This window comes from Leuresthes tenuis, unplaced genomic scaffold (assembly GCF_036924035.1).
Source record: "Leuresthes tenuis unplaced genomic scaffold, fLeuTen1.0.hap1 SCAF_1, whole genome shotgun sequence".
Lineage (NCBI taxonomy): Eukaryota > Metazoa > Chordata > Actinopteri > Atheriniformes > Atherinopsidae > Leuresthes > Leuresthes tenuis.
Genome location: NW_027325355.1, coordinates 44,017,589 through 44,042,309, shown reverse-complemented (window position 1 = coordinate 44,042,309; position 24,721 = coordinate 44,017,589). Strand labels below are relative to the sequence as shown.

At 46.3% G+C, this 24,721-nt stretch overlaps 8 non-coding genes and 54 pseudogenes across 8 annotated transcripts; all 62 read right to left on the bottom strand.

Moving 5' to 3' along the window:
* Positions 1-112: 112 nt before the first annotated feature.
* Positions 113-231, bottom strand: LOC140280232 (5S ribosomal RNA; annotated as a pseudogene).
* A 272-nt stretch (positions 232-503) lies between these two features.
* LOC140307128 (5S ribosomal RNA) lies at positions 504-622 on the bottom strand (annotated as a pseudogene).
* Positions 623-894: 272 nt separating this feature from the next.
* Positions 895-1,013, bottom strand: LOC140294183 (5S ribosomal RNA; annotated as a pseudogene).
* A 269-nt stretch (positions 1,014-1,282) lies between these two features.
* LOC140291643 (5S ribosomal RNA) lies at positions 1,283-1,401 on the bottom strand (annotated as a pseudogene).
* A 269-nt stretch (positions 1,402-1,670) lies between these two features.
* LOC140299002 (5S ribosomal RNA) lies at positions 1,671-1,789 on the bottom strand. The gene has a single exon (XR_011914592.1). It is a non-coding gene; the product is annotated as a 5S ribosomal RNA (ribosomal RNA).
* Positions 1,790-2,058: 269 nt separating this feature from the next.
* Positions 2,059-2,177, bottom strand: LOC140307731 (5S ribosomal RNA; annotated as a pseudogene).
* Positions 2,178-2,834: 657 nt separating this feature from the next.
* On the bottom strand, positions 2,835-2,953 carry LOC140294466 (5S ribosomal RNA; annotated as a pseudogene).
* Positions 2,954-3,222: 269 nt separating this feature from the next.
* On the bottom strand, positions 3,223-3,341 carry LOC140292820 (5S ribosomal RNA; annotated as a pseudogene).
* Positions 3,342-3,610: 269 nt separating this feature from the next.
* On the bottom strand, positions 3,611-3,729 carry LOC140302388 (5S ribosomal RNA; annotated as a pseudogene).
* Positions 3,730-3,998: 269 nt separating this feature from the next.
* On the bottom strand, positions 3,999-4,117 carry LOC140274600 (5S ribosomal RNA). The gene has a single exon (XR_011908362.1). It is a non-coding gene; the product is annotated as a 5S ribosomal RNA (ribosomal RNA).
* A 266-nt stretch (positions 4,118-4,383) lies between these two features.
* LOC140270495 (5S ribosomal RNA) lies at positions 4,384-4,502 on the bottom strand (annotated as a pseudogene).
* Positions 4,503-4,771: 269 nt separating this feature from the next.
* Positions 4,772-4,890, bottom strand: LOC140292707 (5S ribosomal RNA; annotated as a pseudogene).
* A 272-nt stretch (positions 4,891-5,162) lies between these two features.
* LOC140296079 (5S ribosomal RNA) lies at positions 5,163-5,281 on the bottom strand (annotated as a pseudogene).
* Positions 5,282-5,550: 269 nt separating this feature from the next.
* LOC140293602 (5S ribosomal RNA) lies at positions 5,551-5,669 on the bottom strand (annotated as a pseudogene).
* Positions 5,670-5,941: 272 nt separating this feature from the next.
* On the bottom strand, positions 5,942-6,060 carry LOC140274486 (5S ribosomal RNA; annotated as a pseudogene).
* Positions 6,061-6,329: 269 nt separating this feature from the next.
* Positions 6,330-6,448, bottom strand: LOC140291525 (5S ribosomal RNA; annotated as a pseudogene).
* Positions 6,449-6,717: 269 nt separating this feature from the next.
* LOC140288853 (5S ribosomal RNA) lies at positions 6,718-6,836 on the bottom strand (annotated as a pseudogene).
* A 272-nt stretch (positions 6,837-7,108) lies between these two features.
* On the bottom strand, positions 7,109-7,227 carry LOC140298575 (5S ribosomal RNA). The gene has a single exon (XR_011914210.1). It is a non-coding gene; the product is annotated as a 5S ribosomal RNA (ribosomal RNA).
* A 266-nt stretch (positions 7,228-7,493) lies between these two features.
* On the bottom strand, positions 7,494-7,612 carry LOC140292438 (5S ribosomal RNA; annotated as a pseudogene).
* A 269-nt stretch (positions 7,613-7,881) lies between these two features.
* LOC140277427 (5S ribosomal RNA) lies at positions 7,882-8,000 on the bottom strand (annotated as a pseudogene).
* A 272-nt stretch (positions 8,001-8,272) lies between these two features.
* Positions 8,273-8,391, bottom strand: LOC140307121 (5S ribosomal RNA; annotated as a pseudogene).
* A 269-nt stretch (positions 8,392-8,660) lies between these two features.
* Positions 8,661-8,779, bottom strand: LOC140288832 (5S ribosomal RNA; annotated as a pseudogene).
* Positions 8,780-9,048: 269 nt separating this feature from the next.
* On the bottom strand, positions 9,049-9,167 carry LOC140307117 (5S ribosomal RNA; annotated as a pseudogene).
* A 269-nt stretch (positions 9,168-9,436) lies between these two features.
* LOC140274543 (5S ribosomal RNA) lies at positions 9,437-9,555 on the bottom strand. Its single transcript, XR_011908357.1, has one exon. It is a non-coding gene; the product is annotated as a 5S ribosomal RNA (ribosomal RNA).
* A 266-nt stretch (positions 9,556-9,821) lies between these two features.
* Positions 9,822-9,940, bottom strand: LOC140295187 (5S ribosomal RNA; annotated as a pseudogene).
* Positions 9,941-10,597: 657 nt separating this feature from the next.
* LOC140298663 (5S ribosomal RNA) lies at positions 10,598-10,716 on the bottom strand. Its single transcript, XR_011914288.1, has one exon. It is a non-coding gene; the product is annotated as a 5S ribosomal RNA (ribosomal RNA).
* Positions 10,717-10,982: 266 nt separating this feature from the next.
* Positions 10,983-11,101, bottom strand: LOC140296652 (5S ribosomal RNA; annotated as a pseudogene).
* Positions 11,102-11,370: 269 nt separating this feature from the next.
* LOC140304811 (5S ribosomal RNA) lies at positions 11,371-11,489 on the bottom strand (annotated as a pseudogene).
* A 269-nt stretch (positions 11,490-11,758) lies between these two features.
* On the bottom strand, positions 11,759-11,877 carry LOC140284605 (5S ribosomal RNA; annotated as a pseudogene).
* A 269-nt stretch (positions 11,878-12,146) lies between these two features.
* On the bottom strand, positions 12,147-12,265 carry LOC140294169 (5S ribosomal RNA; annotated as a pseudogene).
* Positions 12,266-12,534: 269 nt separating this feature from the next.
* On the bottom strand, positions 12,535-12,653 carry LOC140271539 (5S ribosomal RNA; annotated as a pseudogene).
* Positions 12,654-12,925: 272 nt separating this feature from the next.
* On the bottom strand, positions 12,926-13,044 carry LOC140297603 (5S ribosomal RNA). The gene has a single exon (XR_011913324.1). It is a non-coding gene; the product is annotated as a 5S ribosomal RNA (ribosomal RNA).
* A 269-nt stretch (positions 13,045-13,313) lies between these two features.
* Positions 13,314-13,432, bottom strand: LOC140284549 (5S ribosomal RNA; annotated as a pseudogene).
* A 269-nt stretch (positions 13,433-13,701) lies between these two features.
* LOC140283707 (5S ribosomal RNA) lies at positions 13,702-13,825 on the bottom strand (annotated as a pseudogene).
* Positions 13,826-14,094: 269 nt separating this feature from the next.
* On the bottom strand, positions 14,095-14,213 carry LOC140308244 (5S ribosomal RNA; annotated as a pseudogene).
* A 272-nt stretch (positions 14,214-14,485) lies between these two features.
* Positions 14,486-14,604, bottom strand: LOC140296665 (5S ribosomal RNA; annotated as a pseudogene).
* A 269-nt stretch (positions 14,605-14,873) lies between these two features.
* Positions 14,874-14,992, bottom strand: LOC140273026 (5S ribosomal RNA; annotated as a pseudogene).
* A 269-nt stretch (positions 14,993-15,261) lies between these two features.
* LOC140293558 (5S ribosomal RNA) lies at positions 15,262-15,380 on the bottom strand (annotated as a pseudogene).
* Positions 15,381-15,652: 272 nt separating this feature from the next.
* On the bottom strand, positions 15,653-15,771 carry LOC140296875 (5S ribosomal RNA; annotated as a pseudogene).
* A 269-nt stretch (positions 15,772-16,040) lies between these two features.
* On the bottom strand, positions 16,041-16,159 carry LOC140308233 (5S ribosomal RNA; annotated as a pseudogene).
* A 272-nt stretch (positions 16,160-16,431) lies between these two features.
* On the bottom strand, positions 16,432-16,550 carry LOC140296663 (5S ribosomal RNA; annotated as a pseudogene).
* Positions 16,551-16,819: 269 nt separating this feature from the next.
* Positions 16,820-16,938, bottom strand: LOC140273014 (5S ribosomal RNA; annotated as a pseudogene).
* Positions 16,939-17,207: 269 nt separating this feature from the next.
* Positions 17,208-17,326, bottom strand: LOC140311774 (5S ribosomal RNA; annotated as a pseudogene).
* Positions 17,327-17,598: 272 nt separating this feature from the next.
* LOC140277155 (5S ribosomal RNA) lies at positions 17,599-17,717 on the bottom strand (annotated as a pseudogene).
* Positions 17,718-17,986: 269 nt separating this feature from the next.
* Positions 17,987-18,105, bottom strand: LOC140276330 (5S ribosomal RNA; annotated as a pseudogene).
* A 269-nt stretch (positions 18,106-18,374) lies between these two features.
* On the bottom strand, positions 18,375-18,493 carry LOC140289489 (5S ribosomal RNA; annotated as a pseudogene).
* Positions 18,494-18,765: 272 nt separating this feature from the next.
* On the bottom strand, positions 18,766-18,884 carry LOC140302708 (5S ribosomal RNA; annotated as a pseudogene).
* Positions 18,885-19,153: 269 nt separating this feature from the next.
* On the bottom strand, positions 19,154-19,272 carry LOC140296034 (5S ribosomal RNA; annotated as a pseudogene).
* A 269-nt stretch (positions 19,273-19,541) lies between these two features.
* LOC140278585 (5S ribosomal RNA) lies at positions 19,542-19,660 on the bottom strand (annotated as a pseudogene).
* Positions 19,661-19,929: 269 nt separating this feature from the next.
* Positions 19,930-20,048, bottom strand: LOC140294604 (5S ribosomal RNA; annotated as a pseudogene).
* Positions 20,049-20,317: 269 nt separating this feature from the next.
* On the bottom strand, positions 20,318-20,436 carry LOC140290740 (5S ribosomal RNA; annotated as a pseudogene).
* A 270-nt stretch (positions 20,437-20,706) lies between these two features.
* LOC140298871 (5S ribosomal RNA) lies at positions 20,707-20,825 on the bottom strand. Its single transcript, XR_011914471.1, has one exon. It is a non-coding gene; the product is annotated as a 5S ribosomal RNA (ribosomal RNA).
* Positions 20,826-21,094: 269 nt separating this feature from the next.
* Positions 21,095-21,213, bottom strand: LOC140288795 (5S ribosomal RNA; annotated as a pseudogene).
* A 269-nt stretch (positions 21,214-21,482) lies between these two features.
* Positions 21,483-21,601, bottom strand: LOC140273957 (5S ribosomal RNA; annotated as a pseudogene).
* A 269-nt stretch (positions 21,602-21,870) lies between these two features.
* Positions 21,871-21,989, bottom strand: LOC140274309 (5S ribosomal RNA; annotated as a pseudogene).
* Positions 21,990-22,258: 269 nt separating this feature from the next.
* LOC140294603 (5S ribosomal RNA) lies at positions 22,259-22,377 on the bottom strand (annotated as a pseudogene).
* A 269-nt stretch (positions 22,378-22,646) lies between these two features.
* LOC140290737 (5S ribosomal RNA) lies at positions 22,647-22,765 on the bottom strand (annotated as a pseudogene).
* A 270-nt stretch (positions 22,766-23,035) lies between these two features.
* On the bottom strand, positions 23,036-23,154 carry LOC140298870 (5S ribosomal RNA). The gene has a single exon (XR_011914470.1). It is a non-coding gene; the product is annotated as a 5S ribosomal RNA (ribosomal RNA).
* Positions 23,155-23,423: 269 nt separating this feature from the next.
* On the bottom strand, positions 23,424-23,542 carry LOC140288794 (5S ribosomal RNA; annotated as a pseudogene).
* Positions 23,543-23,811: 269 nt separating this feature from the next.
* Positions 23,812-23,930, bottom strand: LOC140273951 (5S ribosomal RNA; annotated as a pseudogene).
* Positions 23,931-24,199: 269 nt separating this feature from the next.
* On the bottom strand, positions 24,200-24,318 carry LOC140300056 (5S ribosomal RNA; annotated as a pseudogene).
* A 269-nt stretch (positions 24,319-24,587) lies between these two features.
* On the bottom strand, positions 24,588-24,706 carry LOC140288793 (5S ribosomal RNA; annotated as a pseudogene).
* Positions 24,707-24,721: the final 15 nt, after the last annotated feature.

The following is a 24,721-nucleotide window of genomic DNA, read 5'->3' as shown; positions in this document are numbered from 1 at the left end:
TTCGTGTCTGCCAACAAAGCAGCAGAAAATGAAGATGACCAACTTCCTCATGTGTCACAGGGTGATCAGACGTTGCAACAAAAGACATGCAGGTGGTTGAGAGAAGAGAAAAAGCTTACAGCACCTGATAATCCCAAGCGGTCTCCCATCCAAGTACTAACCAGGCACAACCCTGCTTGGCTTCCGAGATCAGACAAGGTCGGGCATATTCAGGGTGGTGTGGCCGTAAGCAACAATGTCTGTGACAAATGTAAATTGTATAGGTACTGGAATCATACGTTTCCTCTATATAACCAGATAATTGCCGAGAAAGGCTGATAAATAGTGGGCACATCTTCTTCCCTGACGTGATTATTCTCTCCAACTGAAAATGAGACTCTCAGATCACTTCGTGTCAGCCAACAAAGCAGCAGCAGCTGCTGAAGATGACCAACTTCCTCATGTGTCATAGGGTGATCAGACGTTGCAACAAAAGACATGCAGGTGGTAGAGAGAAGAGAAAAAGCTTAAAGCACCTGGTATTCCCAAGAGGTCTTCCATCCAAGTACTAACCAGGCCCAACCCTCCTTGGCTTCCGAGATCAGACGAGGTCGGGCATGTTCAGGGTGGTGTGGCCGTAAGCAACAATGTCTCTGACAAATGTGCATTATATAGGTACTGGAATCATACGGTTCCTCTATGCAACCAGTTAATTTCAGAGAAAGGCTGATGTGTACTGGGCACATCTTCTTCCCTGATGTGATTATTCTCTGCAGCTGAAATTGAGACTCTCAGATCACTTCGTGTCTGCCAACAAAGAAGCAGCAGCAGCTGAAGATTACCAACTTCCTCATGTGTCACAGGAGGATCAGACGTTGCCACAAAAGACATGAAGGTGGTAGAGAGTAGAGAAGAAGCTTACAGCACCTGGTATCCCTAAGTGGTCTCCCATCCAAGTACTAACCAGGCCCAACCCTGCATGGCTTCCGAGATCAGACTAGGTCAGGCATGTTCCGGGTGGTGTGGCCGTAAGCAGCAATGTCTCTGACAAATGTGCATTATATAGGTACTGGAATCATACGGTTCCTCTATGCAACCAGATAATTGCCGAGAAAAGCTGATGTGTAGCGGGTAAATCATCTTCTCTGATGTGATCATTCTCTGCAACTGAAACTGAGACTCTCAGATCACTTCATGTCTGCCAACAAAGCAGCAGCAGCTGAAGATGACCAACTTCCTCATGTGTCACAGGGCGATCAGACGTTGCAACAAAAGACATGCAGGTGGTAGAGAGAAGAGAAAAAGCTTACAGCACCTGGTATTCCCAAGCGGTCTCTCATCAAAGTACTAACCAGGCCCAACCCTCCTTGGCTTCTGAGATCAAACTAGGTCAGACATATTCAGGGTGGTTTGGCCGTAAGCAACAATCTCTGTGACAAATGTGCATTATATAGACAATGGAATCATATGGTTCCTCTATGTAACAAGATAATTGCCGAAAAAGGCTGATATATAGTGGGCACATCTTGTTCCCTGACGTGATAATTTTCTCCAGCTGAAAATGAGACTCTAAGATCACTTCGTGTCTGCCAACAAAGCAGCAGCAGCTGAAGATGACAAACTTCCTCATGTGTCACAGGGTGATCAGACGTTGCAACAAAAGACATGCAGGTGGTTGAGAGAAGAGAAAAAGCTTACAGCACCTGGTATTCCCAAGCGGTCTCCCATCCAAGTACTAACCAGGCCCAACCCTGCTTGGCTTCCAAGATCAGACGAGGTTGGGCATATTCCGGGTGGTGTGGCCGTAAGTAACAATGTTTGTGACAAATGTGCATTATATAGGTACTGGAATCATACGTTTCCTCTATATAACCAGATAATTGCAGAGAAAGGCTGATAAATAGTGGACACATCTTCTTCCCTGACGTGATTATTCTCTCCAGCTGAAAATGAGACTCTCAGATCACTTCGTGTCTGCCAACAAAGCAGCAGCAGCTGAAGATGACCAACTTCCTCATGTGTCACAGGGCGATCAGACCTTGCAACAAAATACATGCAGGTGGTAGAGAGAAGAGAAAAAGCTTACAGCACCTGGCATTCCCAAGGGGTCTCCCATTCAAGTACTAACCAGGCCCAACCCTGCTTGGGTTCCGAGATCAGTCGAGGTCGGGCATATTCAGGGTGGTGTGGCCGTAAGTAACAATGTCTGTGAAAAATGTGCATTATATAGGTACTGGAATAATACAGTTCCTCTATGTAACCAGATAATTGCAGAGAAAGGCTAACTTGTTGTGGGCACATCTTCTTCCTTGATGTGATTATTCTCTGCAGCTGAAACTGAGACTCTCAGATCACTTCGTGTCTGCTAACAAAGCAGCAGCAGCTGAAGATGACCAACTTCCTCATGTGTCACAGGGCGATCAGACATTGCAACAAAAGACATGTAGGTGGTAGAGAGAAGAGAAAAAGCTTACAGCACCTGGTATTCCCAAGCGGTGTCCCATCAAAGTACTAACCAGAACCAGCCCTCCTTGGCTTCCGAGATCAGACAAGGTCAGACATATTCAGGGTGGTTTGTCCGTAAGTAACAATCTCTGTGACAAATGTGCATTATATAGGCAATGGAATCATACACTTCCTCTATGTAACCAGATAATTGCCGAGAAAGGCTGATATGTAGTGGGCACATCTTCTTCCCTGACGTGATAATTCTCTCCAGCTGAAAATGAGACTCTCAGATCACTTTGTGTCTGCCAACAAAGCAGCAGCAGCTGAAGATGACCAACTTCCTCATGTGTCACAGGGTGATCAGACGTTGCAACAAAAGACATGCAGGTGGTAGAGAGAAGAGAAGAAGCTTACAGCACCTGGTATTCCCAAGCGGTCTCTCATGCAAGTACTAACCAGGCCCAACCCTCCTTGGCTTCTGTGAGCAGACGAGGTCAGACATATTCAGGGTGGTTTGGCCGTAAGCAACAATCTCTGTGACAAATGTGCATTATATAGGCAATGGAATCATATGGTTCTTCTATGTAACAAGATAATTGCCGAGAAAGGCTGATATGTAGTGGGCACATCTTGTTCCCTGACGTGATAATTTTCTCCAGCTGAAAATGAGACTCTAAGATCACTTTGTGTCTGCCAACAAAGCAGCAGCAGCTGAAGATGACCAACTTCCTCATGTGTCACAGGGTGATCAGACGTTGCAACAAAAGACATGCAGGTGGTTGAGAGAAGAGAAAAAGCTTACAGCACCTGGTATTCCCAAGCTGTCTCCCATTCAAGTACTAACAAGGCCCAACCCTGCTTGGCTTCCAAGATCAGACGAGGTCGGGCATGTTCAGGGTGGTGTGTCCGTAAGCAACAATGTCTGTGACAAATGTGCATTATATAGGTACTGGAATAATACAGTTCCTCTATGTAACCAGATAATTGCCGAGAAAGGCTAACTTGTAGTGGGCACATCTTCTTCCCTGATGTGATTATTCTCTGCAGCTGAAACTGAGACTCTCAGATCACTTTGTGTCTGCCAACAAAACAGCAGCAGCTGAAGATGACCAACTTCCTCATGTGTCACAGGGTGATCAGACGTTTCAACAAAAGACATGCAGGTGGTACAGAGAAGAGAAAAAGCTTACAGCACCTGGTATTCCCAGACAGTCTACCATCCAAGTACTAACCAGGTCCAAACCTGCTTGGCTTCCGAGATCAGATGAGGTCGGGAATATTCAGGGTGGTGTGGCCGTAAGCAACAATCTCTGTGACAAATGTGCATTATATAGGCAATGGAATCATATGGTTCCTCTATGTAACAAGATAATTGCCGAGAAAGGCTGATATGTAGTGGGCACATCTTGTTCCCTGACGTGATAATTTTCTCCAGCTGAAAATGAGACTCTAAGATCACTTCGTGTCTGCCAACAAAGCAGCAGCAGCTGAAGATGACCAACTTCCTCATGTGTCACAGGGTGATCAGACGTTGCAACAAAAGACATGCAGGTGGTTGAGAGAAGAGAAAAAGCTTACAGCACCTGGTATTCCCAAGCGGTCTCCCATCCAAGTACTAACCAGGCCCAACCCTGCTTGGCTTCCAAGATCAGACGAGGTCGGGCATATTCAGGGTGGTGTGGCCGTAAGCAACAATGTCTGTGACAAATATAAACTGTATAGGTACTGGAATCATACGGTTCCTCTATGCAACCAGATAATTGCCAAGAAAGGCTGATAAGTAGTGGAAACATCTTCCCTGACGTGATTATTCTCTCCAGCTGAAACTGAGACTCTCATATCACTTCGTGTCTGCCAACAAAGCAGCAGCAGCTGAAGATGACCAACTTCCTCATGTGTCACAGGGTGATCAGACGTTGCAACAAAAGACATGCAGGTGGTAGAGAGAAGAGAAAAAGCTTACAGCACCTGGTATTCCCAAGCGGTCTCTCATCCAAGTACTAACCAGGCCCAACCCTGCTTGGCTTCCGAGATCAGGCGAGGTCAGGCATGTTCCGGGTGGTGTGGCCGTAAGCAGCAATGTCTCTGACAAATGTGCATTATATAGGTACTGGAATCATACGGTTCCTCTATGTAACCAGATAATTGCCGAGAAAGGCTGATGTGTAGCGGGTAAATCATCTTCTCTGATGTGATCATTCTCTGCAACTGAAACTGAGACTCTCAGATCACTTCATGTCTGCCAACAAAGCAGCAGCAGCTGAAGATGACCAACTTCCTCATGTGTCACAGGGTGATCAGACGTTGCAACAAAAGACATGCAGGTGGTAGAGAGAAGAGAAAAAATTTACAGCACCTGGTATTCCCAAGAGGTCTTCCATCCAAGTACTAACCAGGCCCAACCCTCCTTGGCTTCCGAGATCAGACGAGGTCGAGCTTATTCAGGGTGGTGTGGCGGTAAGCAACAATATCTGGTACAAATGTGTATTATATAGGTACTGGAATCATACACTTCCTCTATGTAACCAGATAATTGCCGAGAAAGGCTGACTCTTAGTGGGCACATCTTCCACCTTGATGTGATTATTCTCTGGAGCTGAAACTGAGACTCTCAGATCACTTCATGTCTGCCAACAAAGCAGCAGCAGCAGCTGAAGATGACCAACTTCCTCATGTGTCACAGGGTGATCAGATGTTGCAACAAAAGACATGCAGGTTGTAGAGAGAAGAGAAAAAGCTTACAGCAAATGGTATTTTCAAGCGGTCTCCCACCCAAGTACTAACCAGGCCCAACCCTGCTTGGCTTCCGAGATCAGACAAGGTCAGGCATATTGAGGGTGGTGTGGCCGTAAGCAACAATGTCTGTGACAAATGTGCATTATATAAGTACAGGAATCATACGGTTCCTCTATGTAACCAGATAATTGCTGAGAAAGGCTGATGTGTAGTGGGCACATCTTCTTCCCTGACGTGATTATTCTCTTCAGCTGAAACTGAGACTCTCAGATCACTTCGTGTCTTCAAACAAAGCAGCAGCAGCTGAAGATGACCAACTTCCTCATGTGTCACAGGGTGATCAGACGTTGCAACAAAAGACATGCAGGTTGTAGAGAGAAGAGAAAACGCTTACAGCACCTGGTATTCCCAAGCAGTCTCGCATTGAAGTACTAACCAGGCCCAACCCTCCTTGGCTTCCGAGATCAGACGAGGTCGGGCATATTCAGGGTGGTGTGGCCGTAAGGAACAATTTCTGTGACAAATGTGCATTATATAAGTACTGGAATCATACACTTCCTCTATGTAACCAGATAATTTCCGAGAAAGGCTCACTTGTTATGGGCACATCTTCTTCCCTGATGTGATCATTCTCTGCAGCTGAAACTGAGACTCTCAGATCACTTCGTGTCTGCCAACAAAGCAGCAGCAGCTGCTGAAGATGACCAACTTCCTCATGTGTCATAGGGTGATCAGACGTTGCAACAAAAGACATGCAGGTGGTAGAGAGAAGAGAAAAAGCTTAAAGCACCTGGTATTCCCAAGAGGGCTTCCATCCAAGTACTAACCAGGCCCAACCCTCCTTGGCTTCCGAGATCAGACGAGGTCGGGCATGTTCAGGGTGGTGTGGCCGTAAGCAACAATGTCTCTGACAAATGTGCATTATATAGGTACTGGAATCATACGGTTCCTCTATGCAACCAGTTAATTTCCGAGAAAGGCTGATGTGTACTGGGCACATCTTCTTCCCTGACGTGATTATTCTCTGCAGCTGAAACTGAGACTCTCAGATCACTTTGTGTCTGCCAACAAAGCAGCAGCAGCTGAAGATGACCAACTTCCTCATGTGTCACAGGGTGATCAGACGTTGCAACAAAAGACATGCAGGTGGTAGAGAGAAGAGAAAAAGCTTACAGCATCTGGTATTCCCAAGCGGTCTCTCATCCAAGTACTAACCAGGCCCAACCCTCCTTGGCTTCTGAGAGCAGACGAGGTCAGACATATTCAGGGTGGTTTGGCCGTAAGCAACAATCTCTGTGACAAATGTGCATTATATAGGCAATGGAATCATATGGTTCCTCTATGTAACAAGATAATTGCCGAGAAAGGCTGATATGTAGTGGGCACATCTTGTTCCCTGACGTGATAATTTTCTCCAGCTGAAAATGAGACTCTCAGATCACTTCGTGTCTGCCAACAAAGCAGCAGCAGCTGAAGATGACCACCTTCCTCATGTGTCACAGGGTGATCAGACGTTGCAACAAAAGACATGCAGGTGGTAGAGAGAAGAGAAAAAGCTTAAAGCACCTGGTATTCCCAAGAGGTCTTCCATCCAAGTACTAACCAGGCCCAACCCTCCTTGGCTTCTGAGAGCAGACGAGGTCAGACATATTCAGGGTGGTTTGGCCGTAAGCAACAATCTCTGTGACAAATGTGCATTATATAGGCAATGGAATCATATGGTTCCTCTATGTAACAAGATAATTGCCGAGAAAGGCTGATATGTAGTGGGCACATCTTGTTCCCTGACGTGATAATTTTCTCCAGCTGAAAATGAGACTCTAAGATCACTTCGTGTCTGCCAACAAAGCAGCAGCAGCTGCTGAAGATGACCAACTTCCTCATGTGTCACAGGGTGATCAGACGTTGCAACAAAAGACATGCAGGTGGTTGAGAGAAGAGAAAAAGCTTACAGCACCTGGTATTCCCAAGCGGTCTCCCATCCAAGTACTAACCAGGCCCAACCCAGCTTGGCTTCCAAGATCAGACGAGGTCGGGCATATTCAGAGTGGTGTGGCCGTAAGCAACAATGTCTGTGACAAATATAAACTGTATAGGTACTGGAATCATACGGTTCCTCTATGCAACCAGATAATTGCCAAGAAAGGCTGATAAGTAGTGGAAACATCTTCCCTGACGTGATTATTCTCTCCAGCTGAAACTGAGACTCTCATATCACTTCGTGTCTGCCAACAAAGCAGCAGCAGCTGAAGATGACCAACTTCCTCATGTGTCACAGGGCGATCAGACATTGCAACAAAAGACATGCAGGTGGTAGAGAGAAGAGAAAAAATTTACAGCACCTGGTATTCCCAAGCAGTCTCCCATTCAAGTACTAACAAGGCCCAACCCTGCTTGGGTTCTGAGATCAGACGAGGTCGGGCATATTCAGGGTGGTGTGGCCGTAAGTAACAATGTCTGTGACAAATGTGCATTATATAGGTACTGGAATCATACGGTTCCTCTATGCAACCAGATAATTGCCAAGAAAGGCTAACTTGTAGTGGGCACATCTTCTTCCCTGATGTGATTATTCTCTGCAGCTGAAACTGAGACTCTCATATCACTTTGTGTCTGCCAACAAAGCAGCAGCAGCTGAAGATGACCAACTTCCTCATGTGTCACAGGGTGATCAGACGTTGCAACAAAAGACATGCAGGTTGTAGAGAGAAGAGAAAACGCTTACAGCACCTGGTATTCCCAAGCAGTCTCCCATTGAAGTACTAACCAGGCCCAACCCTCCTTGGCTTCCGAGATCAGACGAGGTCGGGCATATTCAGGGTGGTGTGGCCGTAAGGAACAATTTCAGTGACAAATGTGCATTATATAAGTACTGGAATCATACACTTCCTCTATGTAACCAGATAATTTCCGAGAAAGGCTCACTTGTTATGGGCACATCTTCTTCCCTGATGTGATCATTCTCTGCAGCTGAAACTGAGACTCTCAGATCACTTCGTGTCTGCCAACAAAGCAGCAGCAGCTGCTGAAGATGACCAACTTCCTCATGTGTCATAGGGTGATCAGACGTTGCAACAAAAGACATGCAGGTGGTAGAGAGAAGAGAAAAAGCTTAAAGCACCTGGTATTCCCAAGAGGTCTTCCATCCAAGTACTAACCAGGCCCAACCCTCCTTGGCTTCCGAGATCAGACGAGGTCGGGCATGTTCAGGGTGGTGTGGCCGTAAGCAACAATGTCTCTGACAAATGTGCATTATATAGGTACTGGAATCATACGGTTCCTCTATGCAACCAGTTAATTTCCGAGAAAGGCTGATGTGTACTGGGCACATCTTCTTCCCTGACGTGATTATTCTCTGCAGCTGAAACTGAGACTCTCAGATCACTTTGTGTCTGCCAACAAAGCAGCAGCAGCTGAAGATGACCAACTTCCTCATGTGTCACAGGGTGATCAGACGTTGCAACAAAAGACATGCAGGTGGTAGAGAGAAGAGAAAAAGCTTACAGCATCTGGTATTCCCAAGCGGTCTCTCATCCAAGTACTAACCAGGCCCAACCCTACTTGGCTTCTGAGAGCAGACGAGGTCAGACATATTCAGGGTGGTTTGGCCGTAAGCAACAATCTCTGTGACAAATGTGCATTATATAGGCAATGGAATCATATGGTTCCTCTATGTAACAAGATAATTGCCGAGAAAGGCTGATATGTAGTGGGCACATCTTGTTCCCTGACGTGATAATTTTCTCCAGCTGAAAATGAGACTCTCAGATCACTTCGTGTCTGCCAACAAAGCAGCAGCAGCTGAAGATGACCACCTTCCTCATGTGTCACAGGGTGATCAGACGTTGCAACAAAAGACATGCAGGTGGTAGAGAGAAGAGAAAAAGCTTAAAGCACCTGGTATTCCCAAGAGGTCTTCCATCCAAGTACTAACCAGGCCCAACCCTCCTTGGCTTCCGAGATCAGACGAGGTCGGGCATGTTCAGGGTGGTGTGGCCGTAAGCAACAATGTCTCTGACAAATGTGCATTATATAGGTACTGGAATCATACGGTTCCTCTATGCAACCAGTTAATTTCCGAGAAAGGCTGATGTGTACTGGGCACATCTTCTTCCCTGACGTGATTATTCTCTGCAGCTGAAACTGAGACTCTCAGATCACTTTGTGTCTGCCAACAAAGCAGCAGCAGCTGAAGATGACCAACTTCCTCATGTGTCACAGGGTGATCAGACGTTGCAACAAAAGACATGCAGGTGGTTGAGAGAAGAGAAAAAGCTTACAGCACCTGGTATTCCCAAGCGGTCTCCCATCCAAGTACTAACCAGGCCCAACCCTGCTTGGCTTCCAAGATCAGACGAGGTCGGGCATATTCAGGGTGGTGTGGCCGTAAGCAACGATGTCTGTGACAAATATAAACTGTATAGGTACTGGAATCATACGGTTCCTCTATGCAACCAGATAATTGCCAAGAAAGGCTGATAAGTAGTGGAAACATCTTCCCTGACGTGATTATTCTCTCCAGCTGAAACTGAGACTCTCATATCACTTCGTGTCTGCCAACAAAGCAGCAGCAGCTGAAGATGACCAACTTCCTCATGTGTCACAGGGCGATCAGACATTGCAACAAAAGACATGCAGGTGGTAGAGAGAAGAGAAAAAATTTACAGCACCTGGTATTCCCAAGCAGTCTCCCATTCAAGTACTAACAAGGCCCAACCCTGCTTGGGATCTGAGATCAGACGAGGTCGGGCATATTCAGGGTGGTGTGGCCGTAAGTAACAATGTCTGTGACAAATGTACATTATATAGGTACTGGAATCATACGGTTCCTCTATGCAACCAGATAATTGCCAAGAAAGGCTAACTTGTAGTGGGCACATCTTCTTCCCTGATGTGATTATTCTCCGCAGCTGAAACTGAGACTCTCAGATCACTTCGTGTCTGCCAACAAAGCAGCAGCAGCTGAAGATGACCAACTTCCTCATGTGTCACAGGATGATCAGACATTGCAACAAAAGACATGCAGGTGGTAGAGAGAAGAGAAAAAATTTACAGCACCTGATATTCCCAAGCGGTCTCCCATTCAAGTACTAACCAGGCCCAAACCTGCTTGGGTTCTGAGATCATACTAGGTAGGGCATATTCAGGGTGGTGTGGCTGAAAGTAACAATGTCTGTGACAAATGTGCATTATATAGGTACTGGAATCATACGGTTCCTCTATGCAACCAGATAATTGCCAAGAAAGGCTAACTTGTAGTGGGCACATCTTCTTCCCTGATGTGATTATTCTCTTCAGCTGAAACTGAGACTCTCAGATCACTTCGTGTCTGCCAACAAAGCAGCAGCAGCTGAAGATGACCAACTTCCTCATGTGTCACAGGGTGATCAGACGTTTCAACAAAAGACATGCAGGTGGTAGAGAGAAGAGAAAAAGCTTACAGCACCTGGTATTCCCAAGCGGTCTCCCATCCAAGTACTAACCAGGCCCAACCCTGCATGGCTTCCAAGATCAGACGAGGTCGGGCATATTCAGGGTGGTGTGGCCGTAAGCAACAATGTCTGTGACAAATATAAACTGTATAGGTACTGGAATCATACGGTTCCTCTATGCAACCAGATAATTGCCAAGAAAGGCTGATAAGTAGTGGAAACATCTTCCCTGACGTGATTATTCTCTCCAGCTGAAACTGAGACTCTCATATCACTTCGTGTCTGCCAACAAAGCAGCAGCAGCTGAAGATGACCAACTTCCTCATGTGTCACAGGGCGATCAGACATTGCAACAAAAGACATGCAGGTGGTAGAGAGAAGAGAAAAAGCTTACAGCACGTGGTATTCCCAAGCAGTCTCCCATTCAAGTACAAACCAGGCCCAACCCTGCTTGGGTTCTGAGATCAGACGAGGTTGGGCATATTCAGGGTGGTGTGGCCGTAAGTAACAATGTCTGTGACAAATGTGCATTATATAGGTACTGGAATCATACAGTTCCTCTATGCAACCAGATAATTGCCAAGAAAGGCTGATATGTAGTGGGCACATCTTGTTCCCTGACGTGATAATTTTCTCCAGCTGAAAATGAGACTCTAAGATCACTTCGTGTCTGCCAACAAAGCAGCAGAAAATGAAGATGACCAACTTCCTCATGTGTCACAGGGTGATCAGACGTTGCAACAAAAGACATGCAGGTGGTTGAGAGAAGAGAAAAAGCTTACAGCACCTGATAATCCCAAGCGGTCTCCCATCCAAGTACTAACCAGGCACAACCCTGCTTGGCTTCCGAGATCAGACGAGGTCGGGCATATTCAGGGTGGTGTGGCCGTAAGCAACAATGTCTGTGACAAATGTAAATTGTATAGGTACTGGAATCATACGTTTCCTCTATATAACCAGATAATTGCAGAGAAAGGCTGATAAATAGTGGGCACATCTTCTTCCCTGACGTGATTATTCTCTCCAGCTGAAAATGAGACTCTCAGATCACTTCGTGTCTGCCAACAAAGCAGCAGCAGCTGAAGATGACCAACTTCCTCATGTGTCACAGGGCGATCAGACCTCTCAACAAAATACATGCAGGTGGTAGAGAGAAGAGAAAAAGCTTACAGCACCTGGCATTCCCAAGGGGTCTCCCATTCAAGTACTAACCAGGCCCAACCCTGCTTGGGTTCCGATATCAGTCGAGGTCGGGCATATTCAGGGTGGTGTGGCCGTAAGTAACAATGTCTGTGAAAAATGTGCATTATATAGGTACTGGAATAATACAGTTCCTCTATGTAACCAGATAATTGCAGAGAAAGGCTAACTTGTTGTGGGCACATCTTCTTCCTTGATGTGATTATTCTCTGCAGCTGAAACTGAAACTCTCAGATCACTTCGTGTCTGCTAACAAAGCAGCAGCAGCTGAAGATGACCAACTTCCTCATGTGTCACAGGGCGATCAGACGTTGCAACAAAAGACATGTAGGTGGTAGAGAGAAGAGAAAAAGCTTACAGCACCTGGTATTCCCAAGCGGTGTCTCATCAAAGTACTAACCAGGCCCAGCCCTCCTTGGCTTCCGAGATCAGACGAGGTCAGACATATTCAGGGTGGTTTGGCCGTAAGTAACAATCTCCGTGACAAATGTGCATTATATAGGCAATGGAATCATACACTTCCTCTATGTAACCAGATAATTGCCGAGAAAGGCTGATATGTAGTGGGCACATCTTCTTCCCTGACGTGATAATTCTCTCCAGCTGAAACTGAGACTCTCAGATCACTTTGTGTCTGCCAACAAAGCAGCAGCAGCTGAAGATGACCAACTTCCTCATGTGTCACAGGGTGATCAGACGTTGCAACAAAAGACATGCAGGTGGTAGAGAGAAGAGATAAAGCTTATAGCACCTGGTATTCCCAAGCAGTCTCCCATCCAAGTACTAACCAGGCCCAAACCTGCTTGACTTCCAAGATCAGACGAGGTCGGGCTTATTCAGGGTGGTGTGGCCGTAAGCAACAATATATGTGACAAATGTGCATTATATAGGTACTGGAATCATACACTTCCTCTACGTAACCAGATAATTGCCGAGAAAGGCTGACTTGTAGTGGGCACATCTTCTTCCCTGATGTGATCATTCTCTGCAGCTGAAATTGAGACTCTCAGATCACTTCGTGTCTGCCAACAAAGAAGCAGCAGCAGCTGAAGATGACCAACTTCCTCATGTGTCACAGGAGGATCAGACGTTGCCACAAAAGACATGAAGGTGGTAGAGAGTAGAGAAGAAGCTTACAGCACCTGGTATTCCCAAGTGGTCTCCCATCCAAGTACTAACCAGGCCCAACCCTGCTTGGCTTCCGAGATCAGACGAGGTCAGGCATGTTCCGGGTGGTGTGGCCGTAAGCAGCAATGTCTCTGACAAATGTGCATTATATAGGTACTGGAATCATACGGTTCCTCTATAGAACCAGATAATTGCCGAGAAAGGCTGATGTGTAGCGGGTAAATCATCTTCTCTGATGTGATCATTCTCTAGCACTGAAACTGAGACTCTCAGATCACTTCATGTCTGCCAACAAAGCAGCAGCAGCTGAAGATGACCAACTTCCTCATGTGTCACAGGGTGATCAGACGTTGCAACAAAAGACATGCAGGTGGTTGAGAGAAGAGAAAAAGCTTACAGCACCTGGTATTCCCAAGCTGTCTCCCATTCAAGTACTAACAAGGCCCAACCCTGCTTGGCTTCCAAGATCAGACGAGGTCGGGCATGTTCAGGGTGGTGTGGCCGTAAGCAACAATGTCTGTGACAAATGTGCATTATATAGGTACTGGAATAATACAGTTCCTCTATGTAACCAGATAATTGCCGAGAAAGGCTAACTTGTAGTGGGCACATCTTCTTCCCTGATGTGATTATTCTCTGCAGCTGAAACTGAGACTCTCAGATCACTTTGTGTCTGCCAACAAAGCAGCAGCAGCTGAAGATGACCAACTTCCTCATGTGTCACAGGGTGATCAGACGTTTCAACAAAAGACATGCAGGTGGTAGAGAGAAGAGAAAAAGCTTACAGCACCTGGTATTCCCAAGCAGTCTCCCACCCAAGTACTAACCAAGCACAACCCTGCTTGGCTTCCGAGATCAGACGAGGTCGGGCATATTATATTCAGGGTGGTGTGGCCGTAAGCGACAATCTCTGTGACAAATGTGTATTATATAGGTACTGGAATCATACACTTCCTCTATGTAACCAGATAATTGCCGAGAAAGGCTGACTCTTAGTGGGCACATCTTCCTTCTTGATGTGATCATTCTCCTCAGCTGAAACTGAGACTCTCAGATCACTTCGTGTCTGCCAACAAAGCAGCAGAAGCTGAAGATGACCAACTTCCTCATGTGTCACAGGGTGATCAGACATTGCAACAAAAGACATGCAGGTTGTAGAGAGAAGAGAAAAAGCTTACAGCACCTGGTATTCGCAAGCGGTCTCCCATTCAAGAACTAACCAGGCCCAACCCTGCTTGGCTTCCGAGATCAGACGAGGTCGAGCTTATTCAGGGTGGTGTGGCTGTAAGCAACAATATCTGGTACAAATGTGTATTATATAGGTACTGGAATCATACACTTCCTCTATGTAACCAGATAATTGCCGAGAAAGGCTGACTCTTAGTGGGCACATCTTCCTCCTTGATGTGATTATTCTCTGGAGCTGAAACTGAGACTCTCAGATCACTTCATGTCTGCCAACAAAGCAGCAGCAGCAGCTGAAGATGATCAACTTCCTCATGTGTCACAGGGTGATCAGACGTTGCAACAAAAGACATGCAGGTTGTAGAGAGAAGAGAAAAAGCTTACAGCAAATGGTATTTTCAAGCAGTCTCCCACCCAAGTACTAACCAGAACCAACCCTGCTTGGCTTCCGAGATCAGACGAGGTCAGGCATATTGAGGGTGGTGTGGCCGTAAGCAACAATGTCTGTGACAAATGTGCATTATATAAGTACAGGAATCATACGGTTCCTCTATGTAACCAGATAATTGCTGAGAAAGGCTGATGTGTAGTGGGCACATCATCTTCCCTGACGTGATTATTCTCTTCAGCTGAAACTGAGACTCTCAGATCACTTCGTGTCTTCCAACAAAGCAGCAGCAGCTGAAGATGACCAACTTCCTCATGTGTCACAGGGTGATCAGACGTTGCAACAAAAGACATGCAGGTTGTAGAGAGAAGAGAAAACGCTTACAGCACCTGGTATTCCCAAGCAGTCTCCCATTGAAGTACTAACCAGGCCCAACCCTCCTTAGCTTCCGAGATCAGACGAGGTCGGGCATATTCAGGGTGGTGTGGCCGAAAGTAACAATGTCTGTGACAAATGTGCATTATATAAGTACTGGAATCATACACTTCCTCTATGTAACCAGATAATTTCCGAGAAAGGCTCACTTGTTATGGGCACATCTTCTTCCCTGATGTGATCATTCTCTGCAGCTGAAACTGAGACTCTCAGATCACTTCGTGTCTGCCAACAAAGCAGCAGCAGCTGAAGATGACCAACTTCCTCATGTGTCACAGGGTGATCAGACGTTGCAACAAAAGACATGCAGGTGGTAGAGAGAAGAGAAAAAGCTTACAGCACCTGGTATTCCCAAGAGGTCTTCCATCCAAGTACTAACCAGGCCCAAAACTCCTTGGCTTCCAAGATCAGACGAGGTCGGGCATATTCAGGGTGGTGCGGCCGTAAGCAACAATAGCTGTGACAAATGTGCATTATATAGGTACTGGAATCATACACTTCTTCTATGTAACCAGATAATTGCAGAGAAAGGCTGACTTGTAGTGGGCACATCTTCTTCCCTGATGTGATTATTCTCTGCAGCTGAAACTGAGACTCTCAGATCACTTCGTGTCTAACAACAAAGAAGCAGCAGCTGCTGAAGATGACCAACTTCCTCATGTGTCACAGGATGATCAGACGTTGCAACAAAAGACATGCAGGTGGTAGAGAGAAGAGAAGAAGCTTACAGCACCTGGTATTCCCAAGTAGTCTCCCATCCAAGTACTAAGCAGGCTCAACCCTGCTTGGCTTCCGAGATCAGACGAGGTCGGGCATGTTCAGGGTGGTGTGGCCGTAAGCAACAATGTCTCTGACAAATGTGCATTATATAGGTACTGGAATCATACGGTTCCTCTATGCAACCAGATAATTGCCGAGAAAGGCTGATAAGTAGTGGGCACATCTTCTTCCCTGACGTGATTATTCTCTCGAGCTGAAACTGAGACTCTCAGATCACTTTGTGTCTGCCAACAAAGCAGCAGAAGCTGAAGATGACCAACTTCCTCATGTGTCACAGGGTGATCAGACATTGCAACAAAAGACATGCAGGTTGTAGAGAGAAGAGAAAAAGCTTACAGCACCTGGTATTCGCAAGCGGTCTCCCATTCAAGAACTAACCAGGCCCAACCCTGCTTGGCTTCCGAGATCAGACGAGGTCGAGCTTATTCAGGGTGGTGTGGCTGTAAGCAACAATATCTGGTACAAATGTGTATTATATAGGTACTGGAATCATACACTTCCTCTATGTAACCAGATAATTGCCGAGAAAGGCTGACTCTTAGTGGGCACATCTTCCTCCTTGATGTGATTATTCTCTGGAGCTGAAACTGAGACTCTCAGATCACTTCATGTCTGCCAACAAAGCAGCAGCAGCAGCTGAAGATGATCAACTTCCTCATGTGTCACAGGGTGATCAGACGTTGCAACAAAAGACATGCAGGTTGTAGAGAGAAGAGAAAAAGCTTACAGCAAATGGTATTTTCAAGCAGTCTCCCACCCAAGTACTAACCAGAACCAACCCTGCTTGGCTTCCGAGATCAGACGAGGTCAGGCATATTGAGGGTGGTGTGGCCGTAAGCAACAATGTCTGTGACAAATGTGCATTATATAAGTACAGGAATCATACGGTTCCTCTATGCAACCATATAATTGCCAAGAAAGGCTGATATGTAGTGGGCACATCTTGTTCCCTGACGTGATTATTCTCTTCAGCTGAAACTGAGACTCTCAGATCACTTCGTGTCTTCCAACAAAGCAGCAGCAGCTGAAGATGACCAACTTCCTCATGTGTCACAGGGTGATCAGACGTTGCAACAAAAGACATGCAGGTTGTAGAGAGAAGAGAAAACGCTTACAGCACCTGGTATTCCCAAGCAGTCTCCCATTGAAGTACTAACCAGGCCCAACCCTCCTTAGCTTCCGAGATCAGACGAGGTCGGGCATATTCAGGGTGGTGTGGCCGAAAGTAACAATGTCTGTGACAAATGTGCATTATATAAGTACTGGAATCATACACTTCCTCTATGTAACCAGATAATTTCCGAGAAAGGCTCACTTGTTATGGGCACATCTTCTTCCCTGATGTGATCATTCTCTGCAGCTGAAACTGAGACTCTCAGATCACTTCGTGTCTGCCAACAAAGCAGCAGCAGCTGAAGATGACCAACTTCCTCATGTGTCACAGGGTGATCAGACGTTGCAACAAAAGACATGCAGGTGGTAGAGAGAAGAGAAAAAGCTTACAGCACCTGGTATTCCCAAGAGGTCTTCCATCCAAGTACTAACCAGGCCCAACCCTCCTTGGCTTCCAAGATCAGACGAGGTCGGGCATATTCAGGGTGGTGCGGCCGTAAGCAACAATAGCTGTGACAAATGTGCATTATATAGGTACTGGAATCATACACTTCTTCTATGTAACCAGATAATTGCAGAGAAAGGCTGACTTGTAGTGGGCAAATCTTCTTCCCTGATGTGATTATTCTCTGCAGCTGAAACTGAGACTCTCAGATCACTTCGTGTCTAACAACAAAGAAGCAGCAGCTGCTGAAGATGACCAACTTCCTCATGTGTCACAGGATGATCAGACGTTGCAACAAAAGACATGCAGGTGGTAGAGAGAAGAGAAGAAGCTTACAGCACCTGGTATTCCCAAGTAGTCTCCCATCCAAGTAATAAGCAGGCTCAACCCTGCTTGGCTTCCGAGATCAGACGAGGTCGGGCATGTTCAGGGTGGTGTGGCCGTAAGCAACAATGTCTCTTACAAATGTGCATTATATAGGTACTGGAATCATACGGTTCCTCTATGCAACCAGATAATTGCCGAGAAAGGCTGATAAGTAGTGGGCACATCTTCTTCCCTGACGTGATTATTCTCTCGAGCTGAAACTGAGACTCTCAGATCACTTTGTGTCTGCCAACAAAGCAGCAGAAGCTGAAGATGACCAACTTCCTCATGTGTCACAGGGTGATCAGACATTGCAACAAAAGACATGCAGGTGGTAGAGAGAAGAGAAAAAGCTTACAACACCTGGTATTCCGAAGAGGTCTTCCATCCAAGTACAAACCAGGCCCAACCCTGCTTGGCTTCCGAGATCAGACGAGGTCGGGCATGTTCAGGGTTGTGTGGCCGTAAGCAACAATGTCTCTGACAAATGTGCATTATATAGGTACTGGAATCATACGGTTCCTCTATGCACCCAGATAATTGCAGAGAAAGGCTGATGTGTAGCGGGCATATCATCTTCTCTGATGTGATCATTCTCTGCAACTGAAACTGAGACTCTCAGATCACTTCGTGTCAGCCAACAAAGCAGCAGCAGCTGAAGATGACCAACTTCCTCATGTGTCACAGGGTGATCAGACGTTGCAACAAAAGACATGCAGGTGGTAGAGAGAAGAGAAAAAGCTTACAGCACCTGGTATTCCCAAGAGGTCTTCCATCCAAGTACTAACCACGCCCAACCCTCCTTGGCTTCCAAGATCAGACGAGGTCGGGCATATTCAGGGTGGTGCGGCCGTAAGCAACAATAGCTGTGACAAATGTGCATTATATAGGTACTGGAATCATACACTTCTTCTATGTAACCAGATAATTGCAGAGAAAGGCTGACTTGTAGTGGGCACATCTTCTTCCCTGATGTGATTATTCTCTGCAGCTGAAACCGAGACTCTCAGATCACTTCGTGTCTAACAACAAAGAAGCAGCAGCTGCTGAAGATGACCAACTTCCTCATGTGTCACAGGATGATCAGACGTTGCAAGAAAAGACATGCAGGTGGTAGAGAGAAGAGAAGAAGCTTACAGCACCTGGTATTCCCAAGCAGTCTCCCATCCAAGTACTAAGCAGGCTCAACCCTGCTTGGCTTCCGAGATCAGATGAGGTCGGGCATGTTCAGGGTGGTGTGGCCATAAGCAACAATGTCTCTGACAAATGTGCATTATATAGGTACTGGAATCATACGGTTCCTCTATGCAACCAGATAATTGCCGAGAAAGGCTGATGTGTAGCGGGCATATCATCTTCTCTGATGTGATCATTCTCTTCAGCTGAAACTGAGACTCTCAGATCACTTCGTGTCTGCCAACAAAGCAGCAGAAGCTGAAGATGACCAACTTCCTCATGTGTCACAGGGTGATCAGACGTTGCAACAAAAGACATGCAGGTGGTAGAGAGAAGATAAAAAGCTTAAGGCACCTGGTATTCCCAAGCGGTCTACTATTCAAGCACTAACCAGGCGCAACCCTGCTTGGCTTCCGAGATCAGACGAGGTCGGGCTTATTCAGGGTGGTGTGGCCGTAAGCAACTATATCGGTGACAAATGTGCATTATATAGGTACTGGAATCATACACTTCCTCTGTGTAACCAGATAATTGCCGAAAAAGGCTGACTTGTAGTGGGTTCATCTTCCTCCTTGATGTGATTATTCTCTTCAGCTGAAACTGAGACTCTCAGATCACCTTGTGTCTATCAACAAAGCAGCAGCAGCTGAAGATGACCAACTTCTTCACGTGTCACAGGGTGATCAGACGTTGCAACAAAAGACATGCAGGTGGTAGAGAGAAGAGAAAAAGCTTACAACACCTGGTATTCCGAAGAGGTCTTCCATCCAAGTACAAACCAGGCCCAACCCTGCTTGGCTTCCGAGATCAGACGAGGTCTGGCTTATTCAGGGTGGTGTGGCCGTAAGCAACAATGTCTCTGACAAATGTGCATTATATAGGTACTGGAATCATACGGTTCCTCTATGCAACCAGATAATTGCCGAGAAAGGCTGATGTGTAGCGGGCAAATCATCTTCTCTGATGTGATCATTCTCTGCAACTGAAAGTGAGACTCTCAGATCACTTTGTGTCAGCCAACAAAGCAGGAGCAGCTGAAGATGACCAACTTCCTCATGTGTCACAGGGTGATCAGATGTTGCAACAAAAGACATGCAGGTTGTAGAGAGAAGAGAAAACACTTACAGCACCTGGTATTCCCAAGCAGTCTCCCATCCAAGTACTAAGCAGGCTCAACGCTGCTTGGCTTCCGAGATCAGACGAGGGCGGGTATGTTCAGGGTGGTGTGGCCGTAAGCAACAATGTGTCTGACAAAAGTGCATTATATTAGTACAGGAATCATACGGTTCCTCTATGTAACCAGATAATTGCTGAGAAAGGCTGATGTGTAGTGGGCACATCTTCTTCCCTGACGTGATTATTCTCTTCAGCTGAAACTGAGACTCTCAGATCACTTCGTGTCTTCCAACAAAGCAGCAGCAGCTGAAGATGACCAACTTCCTCATGTGTCACAGGGTGATCAGACGTTGCAACAAAAGACATGCAGGTTGTAGAGAGAAGAGAAAACGCTTACAGCACCTGGTATTCCCAAGCAGTCTCTCATCAAAGTACTAACCAGGCCCAACCCTCCTTGGCTTCTGAGATCAGACGAGGTCAGACATATTCAGGGTGGTTTGGCCGTAAGCAACAATCTCTGTGACAAATGTGCATTATATAGGCAATGGAATCATATGGTTCCTCTATGTAACAAGATAATTGCCAAAAAAAGGCTGATATATAGTGGGCACATCTTGTTCCCTGACGTGATAATTTTCTCCGGCTGAAAATGAGACTCTAAGATCACTTCGTGTCTGCCAACAAAGCAGCAGCAGCTGAAAATGACCAACTTCCTCATGTGTCACAGGGTGATCAGACGTTGCAACAAAAGACATGCAGGTGGTTGAGAGAAGAGAAAAAGCTTACAGCACCTGGTATTCCCAAGCGGTCTCCCATCCAAGTACTAACCAGGCCCAACCGTGCTTGGCTTCCAAGATCAGACGAGGTTGGGCATATTCAGGGTGGTGTGGCCGTAAGTAACAACGTCTGTGACAAATGTGCATTATATAGGTACTGGAATCATACGGTTCCTCTATGCAACCATATAATTGCCAAGAAAGGCTGATATGTAGTGGGCACATCTTGTTCCCTGACGTGATCATTTTCTCCAGCTGAAAATGAGACTCTAAGATCACTTCGTGTCTGCCAACAAAGCAGCAGAAAATGAAGATGACCAACTTCCTCATGTGTCACAGGGTGATCAGACGTTGCAACAAAAGACATGCAGGTGGTTGAGAGAAGAGAAAAAGCTTACATCACCTGATAATCCCAAGCGGTCTCCCATCCAAGTACTAACCAGGCCCAACCCTGCTTGGCTTCCGAGATCAGACGAGGTCAGGCATGTTCCGGGTGGTGTGGCCGTAAGCAGCAATGTCTCTGACAAATGTGCATTATATAGGTACTGGAATCATACGGTTCCTCTATGCAACCAGATAATTGCCGAGAAAAGCTGATGTGTAGCGGGTAAATCATCTTCTCTGATGTGATCATTCTCTGCAACTGAAACTGAGACTCTCAGATCACTTTGTGTCTGCCAACAAAGCAGCAGCAGCTGAAGATGACCAACTTCCTCATGTGTCACAGGGCGATCAGACGTTGCAACAAAAGACATGCAGGTGGTAGAGAGAAGAGAAAAAGCTTACAGCACCTGGTATTCCCAAGCGGTCTCTCATCAAAGTACTAACCAGGCCCAACCCTCCTTGGCTTCTGAGATCAAACGAGGTCAGACATATTCAGGGTGGTTTGGCCGTAAGCAACAATCTCTGTGACAAATGTGCATTATATAGGCAATGGAATCATATGGTTCCTCTATGTAACAAGATAATTGCCGAAAAAGGCTGATATATAGTGGGCACATCTTGTTCCCTGACGTGATAATTTTCTCCAGCTGAAAATGAGACTCTAAGATCACTTCGTGTCTGCCAACAAAGCAGCAGCAGCTGAAGATGACCAACTTCCTCATGTGTCACAGGGTGATCAGACGTTGCAACAAAAGACATGCAGGTGGTTGAGAGAAGAGAAAAAGCTTACAGCACCTGGTATTCCCAAGCGGTCTCCCATCCAAGTACTAACAAGGCCCAACCCTGCTTGGGTTCTGAGATCAGACGAGGTCGGGCATATTCAGGGTGGTGTGGCCGTAAGTAACAATGTCTGTGACAAATGTGCATTATATAGGTACTGGAATCATACGGTTCCTCTATGCAACCAGATAATTGCCGAGAAAGGCTGATGTGTAGCGGGCAAATCATCTTCTCTGATGTGATCATTCTCTGCAACTGAAACTGAGACTCTCAGATCACTTTGTGTCAGCCAACAAAGCAGGAGCAGCTGAAGATGACCAACTTCCTCATGTGTCACAGGGTGATCAGATGTTGCAACAAAAGACATGCAGGTTGTAGAGAGAAGAGAAAACACTTACAGCACCTGGTATTCCCAAGCAGTCTCCCATCCAAGTACTAAGCAGGCTCAACGCTGCTTGGCTTCCGAGATCAGACGAGGGCGGGTATGTTCAGGGTGGTGTGGCCGTAAGCAACAATGTGTCTGACAAAAGTGCATTATATTAGTACAGGAATCATACGGTTCCTCTATGTAACCAGATAATTGCTGAGAAAGGCTGATGTGTAGTGGGCACATCTTCTTCCCTGACGTGATTATTCTCTTCAGCTGAAACTGAGACTCTCAGATCACTTCGTGTCTTCCAACAAAGCAGCAGCAGCTGAAGATGACCAACTTCCTCATGTGTCACAGGGTGATCAGACGTTGCAACAAAAGACATGCAGGTTGTAGAGAGAAGAGAAAACGCTTACAGCACCTGGTATTCCCAAGCAGTCTCTCATCAAAGTACTAACCAGGCCCAACCCTCCTTGGCTTCTGAGATCAGACGAGGTCAGACATATTCAGGGTGGTTTGGCCGTAAGCAACAATCTCTGTGACAAATGTGCATTATATAGGCAATGGAATCATATGGTTCCTCTATGTAACAAGATAATTGCCAAAAAAAGGCTGATATATAGTGGGCACATCTTGTTCCCTGACGTGATAATTTTCTCCAGCTGAAAATGAGACTCTAAGATCACTTCGTGTCTGCCAACAAAGCAGCAGCAGCTGAAGATGACCAACTTCCTCATGTGTCACAGGGTGATCAGACGTTGCAACAAAAGACATGCAGGTGGTTGAGAGAAGAGAAAAAGCTTACAGCACCTGGTATTCCCAAGCGGTCTCCCATCCAAGTACTAACCAGGCCCAACCGTGCTTGGCTTCCAAGATCAGACGAGGTTGGGCATATTCAGGGTGGTGTGGCCGTAAGTAACAATGTCTGTGACAAATGTGCATTATATAGGTACTGGAATCATACGGTTCCTCTATGCAACCATATAATTGCCAAGAAAGGCTGATATGTAGTGGGCACATCTTGTTCCCTGACGTGATCATTTTCTCCAGCTGAAAATGAGACTCTAAGATCACTTCGTGTCTGCCAACAAAGTAGCAGAAAATGAAGATGACCAACTTCCTCATGTGTCACAGGGTGATCAGACGTTGCAACAAAAGACATGCAGGTGGTTGAGAGAAGAGAAAAAGCTTACATCACCTGATAATCCCAAGCGGTCTCCCATCCAAGTACTAACCAGGCCCAACCCTGCTTGGCTTCCGAGATCAGACGAGGTCAGGCATGTTCCGGGTGGTGTGGCCGTAAGCAGCAATGTCTCTGACAAATGTGCATTATATAGGTACTGGAATCATACGGTTCCTCTATGCAACCAGATAATTGCCGAGAAAAGCTGATGTGTAGCGGGTAAATCATCTTCTCTGATGTGATCATTCTCTGCAACTGAAACTGAGACTCTCAGATCACTTTGTGTCTGCCAACAAAGCAGCAGCAGCTGAAGATGACCAACTTCCTCATGTGTCACAGGGCGATCAGACGTTGCAACAAAAGACATGCAGGTGGTAGAGAGAAGAGAAAAAGCTTACAGCACCTGGTATTCCCAAGCGGTCTCTCATCAAAGTACTAACCAGGCCCAACCCTCCTTGGCTTCTGAGATCAAACGAGGTCAGACATATTCAGGGTGGTTTGGCCGTAAGCAACAATCTCTGTGACAAATGTGCATTATATAGGCAATGGAATCATATGGTTCCTCTATGTAACAAGATAATTGCCGAAAAAGGCTGATATATAGTGGGCACATCTTGTTCCCTGACGTGATAATTTTCTCCAGCTGAAAATGAGACTCTAAGATCACTTCGTGTCTGCCAACAAAGCAGCAGCAGCTGAAGATGACCAACTTCCTCATGTGTCACAGGGTGATCAGACGTTGCAACAAAAGACATGCAGGTGGTTGAGAGAAGAGAAAAAGCTTACAGCACCTGGTATTCCCAAGCGGTCTCCCATCCAAGTACTAACCAGGCCCCACCCTGCTTGGCTTCCAAGATCAGACGAGGTTGGGCATATTCCGGGTGGTGTGGCCGTAAGTAACAATGTTTGTGACAAATGTGCATTATATAGGTACTGGAATCATACGGTTCCTCTATGCAACCATATAATTGCCAAGAAAGGCTGATATGTAGTGGGCACATCTTGTTCCCTGACGTGATCATTTTCTCCAGCTGAAAATGAGACTCTAAGATCACTTCGTGTCTGCCAACAAAGTAGCAGAAAATGAAGATGACCAACTTCCTCATGTGTCACAGGGTGATCAGACGTTGCAACAAAAGACATGCAGGTGGTTGAGAGAAGAGAAAAAGCTTACATCACCTGATAATCCCAAGCGGTCTCCCATCCAAGTACTAACCAGGCCCAACCCTGCTTGGCTTCCGAGATCAGACGAGGTCAGGCATGTTCCGGGTGGTGTGGCCGTAAGCAGCAATGTCTCTGAC